The sequence below is a fragment of the Ambystoma mexicanum genome, chromosome 8, assembly GCF_040938575.1.
Source record: "Ambystoma mexicanum isolate Mex_15411 chromosome 8, UKY_AmexF1_1, whole genome shotgun sequence".
NCBI classification, from domain to species: domain Eukaryota; kingdom Metazoa; phylum Chordata; class Amphibia; order Caudata; family Ambystomatidae; genus Ambystoma; species Ambystoma mexicanum.
The window spans coordinates 1,263,338,438-1,263,350,833 of NC_090929.1; positions in this window are offsets into that span (position 1 = coordinate 1,263,338,438).

Genomic DNA, 12,396 nt, shown 5'->3' on the forward strand with positions numbered 1-12,396 from the left:
TACGCTCACCTGGCTCCCACAGGGGCGTCGGTCGGACCCGGACAGCTGCGGTCTCCACCCACGTGATGCGTAGTGCAGCGATGACTGACTGGATCTGCCCTCCTAATCTTGTCTGCTTAACCCGTAGAAATATTCTCCTGCAAGTGGAGAGATGGATTTAGCCACTTGTGGATTCAAGTGATGGCACCCCCACAGTCCTCCCCAACTAATCACCTCCGAAATGCCCTCACAGCAATCTCACCTTATATTCTTGAAAGATGAGCTTTCCATCCTGTGTGGATTTGCAGGGGCGCGTCGATTCCAGTTACTTCACTGGTTTGAAGGCTCGGGAGAGTTCCGGAGAGTATTGACTCTGAGGTTCCTGGTGAGGACCAGTAAGTATTAAGTTCTCTTGTTCCCCCCTTCCTTTCTTGTCTTGCAGCTGGCTTGTGAAAACATGCTCTTGGGGCAGCTGGTGGCGCTCAGGTAAGAGTCTGTATTATCCGGCGCTGTCCGGTAAATGTTGCACGTGGAAAATGTGTTGTTTTGTCTCTCTTTACAGATGCGGCACGTGAAAATATGGAGAGTCACAAAAGGATGCCTCCGGTGGTAAATCAGGTAAGTCTATGGTGGTAAGAATTATATTTGTTGGTTCCCTCGGCTCACCTTGTGGTTTTCTTTTGTCTCCTAGGTGCCGAAGTTCGGCGAAGAAATGATGGAGGCAGCGCCGACCCGATGGATGCTGTGAAGACTGGTGAGTATGGCGCGGCGCTGCAGCTGGAGGTGCGGCCCATGCAGAAATGATGTTCTTTACAGGTCCGGAGACGAGATGGATCCAGAATCAGGTGTGGAATAGAAATAAGTTTGTTTTCTAACCTTGTCCCTTTCTTTCCTCTTTGTTTTAGGAGCTCCGGTTTCGAGGCGGGCGTGGCAGAAGACTGGATGCATGCTGCAGGCACGGTGAGCGTTACGCTGCTGGATGCAGAATAACGCGAAGCGTGTGTTGCTGGTCGGGCGTGGTTTAAATAGCCTCAAAAGTAGTCCCAGGTAAGAAGTCCCTAGAACCACACCCGAGTAAAAAATAGTCCCTGTAGAAAAATAGTCCCTTTCAGGCTTCATGTTGGATTGGAGTCATTTGCAGCATGGTCTGCCCGATGTAAGTAATGACTATGAGCCTGGCGCCTTAGGCGCCAGGACTGATTTCTACTATGAGCCTGGTGCCTAAGGCGCCAGGACTGAACCCAGATAGCCCCTAGCCGGGGCTGCTGAGGTTTTACTAAATGTCTAGATGCCTGCTCCCGGGGCTGATGGGCTTGGTCCGGATGCCTGGGGGTAGGCATCATGACACTGAACCCATGCAAATTGGGGGAGTTAGAGGACCGTTGTCCAAAGCCGAAAGTGACAAAAGAAGACAGTTGCAATTGTGCTTATATTGTGGAACCTCAGGGCATTTTTTGCGGGACTGTCCGGTGAAACCGCCTAAGAACGCAGTAGGAGCCGCCGACAAGATCAGTACGGAATCTGAGCCGGGAAACGACCCCGCCCGACAAGCGTAGAGGCCCGCTTGTCGAGCGAGAAGGACTCTCAGACCTCACACCTAACCTTCCCAATGATCCTTATTAATCACCAGCAACCATCTTGCATGTATGCGGTTACAGCATACATCGATGGTGGAGCCATAGGTAACTATATGGATCAAGAATTGGCTACAAGTATGAATCTTCCTCTTTGCGAAAAGACCACAACTGATGTAGTCACCGCCGTCGATGGGACCGAAATAGCTTCCGGCCCAGTAACTCATTCTACGATGGAGATGACACTGTTGGGCCAAGATGGGCATCGAGAGGGCACTGTGTTTGATTTAATCAAGGCACCACAGTTCCAAATAATTCTGGGAATGCCATGGTTAGAAACGTATAATCCTTGCATAAATTGGTGTGAAAAGAGAGTGACCTTCTCAGAGTGTATGCATACTTGTTATCCCGAAGAACCCCCGACCAAGAAGATAGCCACAGTCATGAGCCCAACAAATTAGTTACCCCACGAGTACCAGCGTTTTCAGGATGTATTTCAAAAAGATCAAGCCAACACTTTACCACCTCATAGATCATATAATTGGCAAATCGATCTCGTACCTGGCGCACAAATTACGTTCAGTAGGATCTACGCCCTTACTGAACCCGAGAATCTTCATTTACGGCAATATTTAGATCAATACCTGGCTAATGGCTTTATCCGCCCGTCAAAGTCTCCAGCGGCCTCGCCTTTGTTCTTCGTCCCAAAAAAGGAAGGAGACCTAAGAACTTGTATTGACTATAGAGCATTAAATCAAGTAACTGTAAAAAACCGGTACCCCTTGCCCCTAATTCCAGAATTATTGGACCAAGTAAAGGATGCTCGTATTTACACTAAGTTGGATCTCCGAGGGGTGTACCATCTGGTACGCGTGGAAAAGGGCGACGAGTGGAAGACTGCTTTCTGTACCAAATACAGATTATTTGAGTACCAGGTGATGCCTTTTGGGCTTTGTAATGCCCCAGCAGCGTTTCAGTATTTTATGAACGATGTCCTTCGCGAACTAATTGATGTCTGTGTCGTTGTATATATTGACGATATCCTGGTATACTCGTCCTCTGAACAAGACCATGTGATACATGTTCGTGCAGTACTAGAAAAATTGCTCCAACATAAGTTGTACGCGAAATTATAGAAGTGCTTCTTTCACACTATCGAGGTCGAATTTCTTGGGTTTGTCCAGACCCCAAATGGAGTTCGAATGGATTCACGGAAGGTAGATGCCATACTCAAATGGCCCTCACTTACTTCAATAAAAGGGATACAGAGCATGCTTGGATTTGCAAATTTCTACTGCAGGTTCATTCCTGATTTTCACATTTGTGCACCCCATCACATCACTTTTGCAGAAGAATAAACGCTTCCAGTGGTCAGAAGAAGCATAAAAGGCCTTCCAAGACTTAAAGCAGAAATTTACTTCAGCTCCTGTTTTGAAACATCCACGCCCAGAACTCCCATACGTGGTGGAAACTGATGCATCCAGTCTGGCTATGGGGGCGGTTCTTCCCCAGAAAGATCCAGAAACAGGTCAACTTCATCCAGTGGCGTTTTGGTCACAGAAGTTTTCAGCACCCGAGCTAAACTATGCCATCACCGACAAAGAACTTCTAGCCATCAAGTCAGCATTCAAGGCTTGGCGGCACTATCTTCTCGGAGCCCGACACACCATCACAGTAATTACGGATCATAGAAACTTACAATATTTGAAGACAGCCAAGGCTCAATCATCACGTCAACTTAGATGGGCCTTATTTTTTGCGGAATACGATTTCGTGATTACTTACCGACCTGGTTGTCGAAACGGCAAAGCAGATGCTCTATCCCGCATAGGAATGGAAGAAGCATATACAAACCCAGACCCTGTGCCCATAATCCCAGAAAGAAGAGTCCTAGGAATAACTACTTTGTTAACTCTAAACGACATACATGAGCAGATTCGGCAACTGCTTGATTCTACAGCCTTACAAGATTGGTCAAACAAAGGCAAAAACCATTCAGTGATTGAGCATTTACCGTATTACCAAGGACGTCTCTATCTACCGAGTAAGGAATTGCAGAAACAGGTTATTTCCAATTATCATGAGTCCTTGGTAGAAGGCCATCCTGGAATCGCAAAAACCGATGCCAAAATCAAGAGACATTTCTGGTGGCCTACTTGGCGAAAAGACATTAAGTTATTTGTGTTATCTTGTGGCATTTGTGCTCAAAACAAGACCCAGAAGAAGAAGCCAGGGGTTTATTACAACCCTTAGACATTCCACCTACACCCTGGCATACCTTATCTCTTGATTTTATCACAGACCTTCCTCCATGTAATGGGTTCAACACTATTTTAGTGATAGTGGACCTATTTTCCAAAATGGCCCACTTCATCCCGTTAAAAGGCTTACCTTCGGCCTCGACCCTGGCCAAGGAATTTCTCGAACACATCGTTCGATTACACGGATTTCCTTCAGTTCTAGTTTCTGATCGGGGCAGTCAGTTTATTTCACAATTTTGGAAAAAAAGTTGCCAGTTAGCTCAAATTGATGTCAGACTTTCAACCAGCCACCGTCCACAAACAGATGGTCAAACCGAGAGAACCAACCAAACGTTAGAGCAATACCTACGGTGCATGTTACACCAAACGGAAAGCAACTGGAAGGATATTTTATGGATAACCGAATATGCCTACAATAATTTTGTACACTCCAGCACTGGACAAAGTCCTTTTTACACCATGTATGGAAGACATCCTCGAACCTCTGAACTCGATCCACCTCAGCACTTGGAGATGCCCGCCGTAAGCAATTTACACGCTACTATAACACAAGCTTTGAAAAAGGCAACTGAACATTTAAAACAAGCAAAAGAAAGGTACAAGAAAACCGCTGATCAACATCGGAGTGAAGCTCCAAAATATCAGATTGGAGACCAGGTCTGGTTAGCTTCAAGACACATACCGTTAAAAGGGACCCACACTTTTAATCCCAGATATTTGGGGCCTTACACCATCAAGGCCATTATCAATCCAGTGGCAGTGAAATTGGAGTTACCTCCGAATATGCGAGTCCATCCAGTATTTCATGTTTCACTTTTGAAACCAGTGCAACCAGGAACAAGAATGACAAAACCACCAAGCCCCATCCTGGTAGATGGTGAACCAGAGTTCGAAGTAAGAAACATTTTGGACTCAAAGTTGGTCAAATCAAAACTATTTTATCTTGTTGACTGGAAAGGCTATGGTCCACAGGAAAGATCATGGTAACCAAGTGACTATGTTCATGCACCACGACTGGTAAGACGCTTCCACCAGAACTTCCCGGGCAAGCCTAGACAAGTGAGAAGAACCACCTTCGGAGGGGTCTTGGGGGGAGTGCTGTCATGATGCCTGCCCCCAGACTTCAGGAGCGGACCAGTCTGCCCAGAGTATTAGCACCCATGGGGACCTGTAAGGCCCCAAGGGATTGTTTAAGGGCTTCTTGGACACAGTCCTGGCGCCGTTGGCGCCAGGCTCATACTGCCTCATTCAGGCAAACCAGGTCATCTTGTGGAGAAAACATGTACAGGCCACCTTGAGGCCTTTTCGAAGGGGTTACTTTATTCAAGGGACTATTTCTTTGGGTGTGGTACTGGGACTACTTTACCTGGGGACTACTTTTGAGTGGCTATTTAAACCATGCCCGGAGAACAGAACACGCTTCGCGTTATTCTGCACTCCTGCAGGGTAACGCTCACCGTGCCTGCAGCTCCAGTATCCAGTCCTCAGCCACGGCTGTCTTGTTCTTCGCGATCCGAACCTGCAAAGGGGAAAAAGAAAGCAGATTAGAACAGGAGCCTTCCATTTGTCATTGCAAGCATCCGGGAGTCGCCGCACCTGCAAGAAAAGGAACACCAGTTACTGCGCTATACAGCCAGCATCAGCTCCGCGGGATACTCACTGATGCTCATTTCATCCATGCAATCCAGCGAGGTACTCTGACGGGGTCGCCGTCCGGAACATCCGCATCTGAAAAAAGATAAGAAAAGTTAACAGGTGAGCTGCGCCTCGCTAAAAGACATTTAGACCTCGTACCACCAGATACTTACCGAAATAATACTCACTCGAGGTCTGGCGAGTTTCCACCATACGTTCTTTGCTCCAAGGGAACGCCTCTCCTGCAGAATGAAGAGAGGACAATTGATTAATCACATTAATGAACAACATTGCATACCAAGACTGTTTGTTTATTGCACATACCGAATCTTACCTTGGCGCTACCTCGTTTCTTTCGAAGAAGAGACACCTGTCTTGGGCAATCTGCAAGAGGAAGAAACATAGAGAAAAGGCACAAGAGTGAACAATAAGACAACTTGAACTCTAAAGCATTTCATGCTACCTTGGACTAGCATAAGACTTACCTTTGAGTTATTGTTGTCCGGAACTCTGCCATAAGATTACGGGATCAGTGAAGTTAACTGGATCTCCAAGTTCAACGCACCCCTGCATTCCGACGCAGGATGGAGAGCCCATCCTTCTTAACAATAAGGTGAGACGTATAAGGGGGAACACCAGGTGGTTACGGAAGCAGAAGTCAAAACCTCCTTCCAGCGGTCAACTAATTTGCCATTTTTACCACTCTAGGAAAATACTCCTACGTGCCAGATAGAAAAAACTCAGTGGGCAAGCACAAGCACTCGTCACTACACTACGAGTCGCATTGGTGGAGACCGTTGCAGTCCAGCTATGCTCGGCGCCCCTGTGGAACCCAGGTGAGCGTAACAGAAACATCCTTAAGAAAGCCTCCTACCCTATTTTTGAGGCATACAAAGAGGCCGCCCTATGTAGTTCTGCCCCTTAATACAACCCCCCACCAGCACATGTCTCCCCGTCTTATCCACTTTGCTTTCCTCAATCTTCATATCATTCCCTTCCCTGAAGGCAAGGAGGACCCCCCCGCTCTGGTTTTGGTTGCAGCTGATATGTGAAGGATATGCAGGAAATTCCTAAGCTTCACTCTTCCTTGGTCACTCTTCAGCAGTTGTATTTCTTGCAAGGCATCCGGGTGGTGAGCCCTAACAAACATCTCTAATTATTTTTTTTATAAACAGAATTCTATTGATTTTATTGTTTGCTCTCAGATAACGAAATACATGCAGTTGAAGCTCTTAGTGCACAACATGAAAATACTCAGTCAACCTATGCTTTTGCTGAAGGAGGATGAATAAAGTTATGACATAAAGCACATTAGCAAGCATGGAGCATAGTTAAACCAATTCTGAAAACACTAAATGTCCATTTCGGCAACCTCACAGAACAACAAGGTACTCTCCCCACTCCCTATCCCGCCCTCTCCACCCCCTCCCAACCCTTCCCACACATCTGGGCGACAACATTAGTCTGTTCCAACAGTTGTTTTCTTCTATACAACACCTCCACATTATCAAGAACTAGTTAAAGACCCACAGAAAAAGTTCTTATTACTTGCAGTAAAAAAACAGGGCTAACTCAGGCCATCGAATACAGTGGTTAGTCCTTTCATTTTGGGTCACTTTGCTTCTAACTTATCACTGATTGCTTTTGTACGCAACTATGCGCAGCATAGTATTTCAGGAAAGGGAGCCCGAACATGTCTATGCGGGCTTGCGACTCCAACAACCCTGCCGTAATGCTTTCTATTTGGTATATTGTGTGGGCTTTATCCAGCCATTCCTTTTTTGTTGGCAGCATGCTGTCTTTCCATTTAAACGTGAGGCAGACCCTAGCTGCCAGGAGCAGATTCCTAGGCATGTGTGAAAGCACTGTACTTATCCCATCTTCATTATTTTCAATACCAAGCAGTACGAGTAATGGGGACATGGTTCTGTGAATGCCATCTATGGTCTGTATCCAACCTAGGATCTCTTTCCAAAACAACTGAACTTTTTCACAGCCCCACCATTGGTGCCAATAATCACAGACTGCTGGGCAACCCCTGCAACAATAAGGTGTGACCCCTGGGTACATCCCTGCTAACTTCTGAGGCGTTAGATAACACTGCATTAGTAACCTGCTATTGTACATCTTGTAGTGCATATTTATGGATGTGGACCAAACAGCTCTGTATATCACTACCCAGGTCTCCGGGTGATCCTGCAACTCCAACTCCTTTTGCCATTTGACCTGCGAGTTGGGTTATGGCAAGTGGCCTCTAGTGATCAGTGTGGCATAAAATCGTGCTATCAATCATCCTTTAGAATTGCAGCGCTGACTCAAAATACTCTCAAATGGGGTAAGTGGTATTCGAAGAGAGTCACCCCAGCGCAGGTCTTACATTACAATTCTTAGCTGTAAGTAGCACAGCAATGATATAGCAGACCCTGCTGAGCTGCTTCTAGTTCTGTCTTTGTTATAAAGATGCCCTCCTTCCGCATCTGCGCTGCCCCAACCAGACTACCCTCATATTGTGGTTGAAAGCGGTTTGAATCATTTAGCAAATCTCTTATGGAGGCAGGGCCCAAATACCACTAAGCGGGATTGGCCAGGTCGTCACCCCCTGCATCCTTCGTGAGGGGGGCCAAAGTGGCCATCATAGTGCCAGAACAGGGTACTCACTAATCCGACGCAGCATTGCCTTACAAGGGACCCAAAGCCATTCTCCCATGGTACCAGGTGCAAATAATCCATTCTCCAGACCCACCCATTGTTTCTCGGTGTTCTGCCACAAATGGTCTACAAGTACCCGGAACTGCGTGGCCGTGTAATACTCGTATAGATCTGGGTACCCCATACCTTCCTTGTCCTTAGGTGTATTAATGTCGCGTACGGAACCCAAGGTCTCTGACCTACCCACAATAATGCTAAAAGGGTACACTTTACGTCTGTGTGAAATGTTTCCGGGATAACCACTGGTAGTGTTTGAAAGAGAAACAACAGCCTGGGGAGAACGTTCCTCTTAATCAATGTGAATCTGACCCCCCAGGAGAGAGTTCATTTAGACCACCTCATCAAATCTGATTTAATAGTGTTCCATAGGGGTGCGTAGTTCGCACAGAACAGATTCGAGAGATCTTTCGTTATTTCTACACCCAAATATTTGATTTGCTCAGTTTGCGATTGGAATTCCCAGTCTTCTGCTAAATGATTTGGGAGGGCGAGGGAATGGTTCAGTGTCAGGGCTACGAAACCCTGATAGAGCACCAAATTCTGCTAGAGTGGCGGAGAGGGCAGGAATTGTCTCTGCTGGGACAGTGATGTATGCCAAAATATCATCAGCGAATAGCGCTAGTTTATGTTCCTGCCCCGACCTAACGAACCCCCGAATTAGGGGGTTTGTTCGAATTGCTTGCGCCAAGGGTTCTAAAACTATGACAAACAAAAGGGGCGACAGGGGGCTGTCTTTTTCAGGTGCCTCGTGAGAGGGAGAAGGAATTTGAAGCAATGCCATTCACAACTACATTGGCCTTGACATCACGATAGACCGCCAGAGCTCCAGTCGCCCAATGTTGGCCCAGCCCACTGCATTGCTGCGCGCAAGAAAGGCCACCCGACCCTGTCAAATGCCTTTTCCACGTCGATCGACATTAGGGTGGGACAGTCATCACATTCATTGATGGACGCCATCAAATCTAAAGTTTTGTGGACATTTTCTGCGCCTTGTCTACCCTTTACGTAACCGACCTGGTCAGTATGTATTAGTAGCGGCAATATCTGGGCAAGCCGGCTAGCCAGGACACTTGCGTTTAATTTGGCATTGACGTTTATAAGTGATATAGGGTGATACGAAGCACATTCCGTTACGTCTTTGCCCTCCTTTGGTATGACTATAATCCTGGATTCTGTAAATGAGGCCGGGGCCTGCCCAGTTTCCAAAATGTTATTAAAGGTTTTACTAAGAAAGGCGCTAAAGAGTTGCTATAGGCTTTATAAAAGGCCAGTGTGTACCCGTCTTGCCCTGGCGCTGAGCCTGCTTTCAGTTTAGAGATGTTGCTTTGGACGTCCTCATTTGTTACTGGGCTGTTCATCATCACCTGGCTTTTTAAAAAGGTATAGAGGCGCAAGGGAATCTCAGCAAGTATTGCGCAATGTCCCCCTCTGCACCTCCCTCTTCCGCTATGTACAACATCCTGTAAAAACGATAGAAGCGTCCCGTAATCTCACTGGGGTCAAGTACCATTCCCCTTTTCATCTTTTACAATGGGTACTGCCCTGCCTGCTCTTTGTTTTCGTAGGCGTGCAGCTAATATTTTATGGGTTTTATCACCCTTTTCATAGAGTTTCTGCTTTACATATCTCAACTGAGTCAGCGCCTTATTCTGCCATATCTCCCCCAACTCCTCCCGAAGCAATTTTATTTGGGCCAGGGTCTCCTCTTTGCCATCAGGGTGGGACAGGAGTAACAATTCCTTCTTTCTGACATTCTCTTTAAGCTCCAGCTCCCTCCTCACCCTGATCCTTTTCCCGAATGCCCCCTCTGCTATTTGCACCCCCCCGGATCGTGGCTTTGGCTGCCTCCCAGACCGTGTTTAATGCTGTTTGCCCTGTGTAGTTAGTGACAAAAAAATCCTGATTTCCTCTACTAGTCTTTCTCTGAACTGAGGGTCTTTATAAAGGGTGTCATTACAAGTCCACCTACGCTCCGTGGGGGCGGGAGGACCCAGGTCAATTTCCAACATAAACAAGTCATGTTCTGACCATGCTACAATCTCAATGGCAGCTCCCTGTCCAATGTATTCATATGCCGCTTCTATAAGAAAATAATCTATTCGCGGTTATGTCAATTGTGGGGGGGGGAGTACAAAGTGAAAGCCTTCTCTTGGGGATGCATTCTGCGCCACATGTCGATGAGGAGATTGAACATTAGAAGATCCGGAAATCCCACTGTCGCCGGATTAGATGGGGGGAGTACGCCCTGCCTCATTGAATGCCAATCCATGGTGGGATCGGATGCAATGTTGAAATCACCCCCACATATCAATAAACCTCTCTTCCAACTTTCCAGAAAATCAAACAGGATGTTGCAAAAACTTAGCTGGTTTTGATTAGGTGCATAAATGGAGCAGAGAGTAACAGCTCAGCACCTTACGTTTCCATTCAATGCAATGTACCTCCCCTCTTCGTCCCTCTGTGTTTGCTCTATCTAAAAATCTAAGGATTTCATATGTAGACTACCAACTCCTCCCTTTTTATGCTGGACAGATGCCCATAATACTCCTACTATCTCTCTACTTACCACTTTAAATTCCTTGCCCCGTGCACCTTTGGTTTCTTGAACAAACAGCATGTCTAAGTTAGAAAGCCTGAATTCCCTCGCTAACATGGAGCGCTTGTGTGGTGAATTCAGGCCATTGACGTTAAGGGACCCACATTTTATGTCAGTGACGACCACTTTGACTAATCCTTTGTCTGCTTGTTGCCCTGGTGACTGCCACTAAGTTTTGAACAATAACGTTAACTAATATGTCATGTCTGTGGTTCTTGCCCATGTTTTGCTGTGTTTGTGTCAATAATAAGATCATGTCGTAACCTAAATGTTTCCCCAGATGTGGATTCCCCTCCCCCCAGCTCCCCCTCCCCAATGAGGAGTGCTACCGTTAACACTCCTTCCTTCCACCTGGACGCCTTTAAGTAAGAAGGGTCACACATCAGGGGCCCCTCACCCAAGCAACAAAATATGCAATCATTTTCATCAACTTAATGGCAAAACGAACTGCAACCTTAATCTAATTCCCAGCAGACCCAAATTAACAGTAAGCTGCCAACCTTTATAACCCATCCAGCCTCAACAGTTCCGTCCTGCTGCCACACCACTAGGGACAAGACTGCTGACGAGCCCATGATAAACGGCACAGCCTGTGTGAGTATTGAGGTTCATCCGTGACTACCAAGAATCCATATCATATATCCTGGTGTCATGGCGTGTTATACGTCTTGTATTTCCTGGTACCTGCTGCTCTTCAGGGAAGTGGTCCTGTCTTGGCGTGGTGGTCGTTTAGGGAAGTGAAATTCATCTGTAACTGTTCCTTGCAAGCCAGATTGAAGGCTGTCTACGACCCCCCGAGCTTCCTCTTCCGATGTGAGATATCATACTCAAAAGTTAGTGAGAAAGGGAAGGCCCATTGGTATTGAGTGTCGTGCTCCCGCAACCAGGTTGTTAGCGGGAGGCATCCTTTTCGCTTCAGGATCGTCGTTGCAGACAAGTCTTGGAATATCTTCAGATTGGATCCTTCGAACTGAATGTGTTCCTTTTCTCTCGCCTTTTGCAGAATGTCTTGTTTTTGCCTAAAATAATGACATTTGACTAACACCGATCTCTGGCCATTTGCTCGACCCCTGCTCTGTGAATCCTATCAAATTCAAAGTTACCCGACTCTGTAGGGTTGAACAATGTTGCAATCAGGGCCTTTACCCAACTTTCCAACACAGACAGGGTTTCACCTGGTCTTTCACTTAGGCCCATTATACGAATGTTCGATCTCGGTATTCCAGATCGTCCAATTTTAATTCTATGTCCCTTTCTCTCTGCTCAAGGTCCAGAAACCGTGCTTCACTGGTCATCGCCACCAGGTCGACTGACAGTTGATTGTTATCCATGGCCTCTATCCGGTCTTCCACTTTCACCATTCTGGCTTGTAAGTCTGTGACTTTCTCAGTCAGACCGTTCTTTATGGATCAGATCTCGCCCAGGAGGAGTCGGATGTCGGCTTTGGTTGCACTATCATGATCCTCTCCCGGAAAGTCAGACTGACTCGCACCTTGATCCATTTCCATGGTTGCAGGCTTGTGGCGAAAGCTGCGTAGCTTGAGTGCTGTGCGTGGGTCTAGGATGAATACAGCCGCCAGCGCCGATTTTGCCCTGCGGGATTGGGAGTCGTGGTGGCTAATTCTCCGGCTGTTATCTGCAC